This window comes from Propithecus coquereli, unplaced genomic scaffold (genome assembly GCF_000956105.1).
Source record: "Propithecus coquereli isolate 6110/MARCELLA unplaced genomic scaffold, Pcoq_1.0 Scaffold610, whole genome shotgun sequence".
Taxonomy (NCBI): domain Eukaryota; kingdom Metazoa; phylum Chordata; class Mammalia; order Primates; family Indriidae; genus Propithecus; species Propithecus coquereli.
The window spans coordinates 508150-508566 of record NW_012152064.1 but is presented as its reverse complement, the minus strand read 5'-3'; positions in this window follow the sequence as shown (position 1 = coordinate 508566).

Below are 417 nucleotides of genomic sequence, written 5' to 3'. Positions count from 1 at the left end.
GGATGGAACTGGAGACCATTATCCTAAGTGAAGTATCTCAGGAATGGAAAAACAGATGCCACCTGTTCTCACTTATAAGTGAGAGCTAAACAAAGCGTATATATGGTCATAAAAAGTCATATTGGACATTGGAAACTATGAAGGGTGGAAAGGAGTAAGGGATAAAAATCTACCAGTCCGGTACAATGTGCACTATTCCGGTGATGAGTACACTGAAAGCCCTGACTTCAGGATGATACAACTTATCCACATGACAAAAAACACTGGTACCCTCTAAAGTTTTTGAAATAAAACAAAACTACATAAAAAATTAACCGGATGAATAAAGTGTGGTGCATTCATGAAATGGAATACTATTAAACAATAAAAAGAATGAACTGATAAATGCCACAATATGGGTAAATCTCAAAAATATCA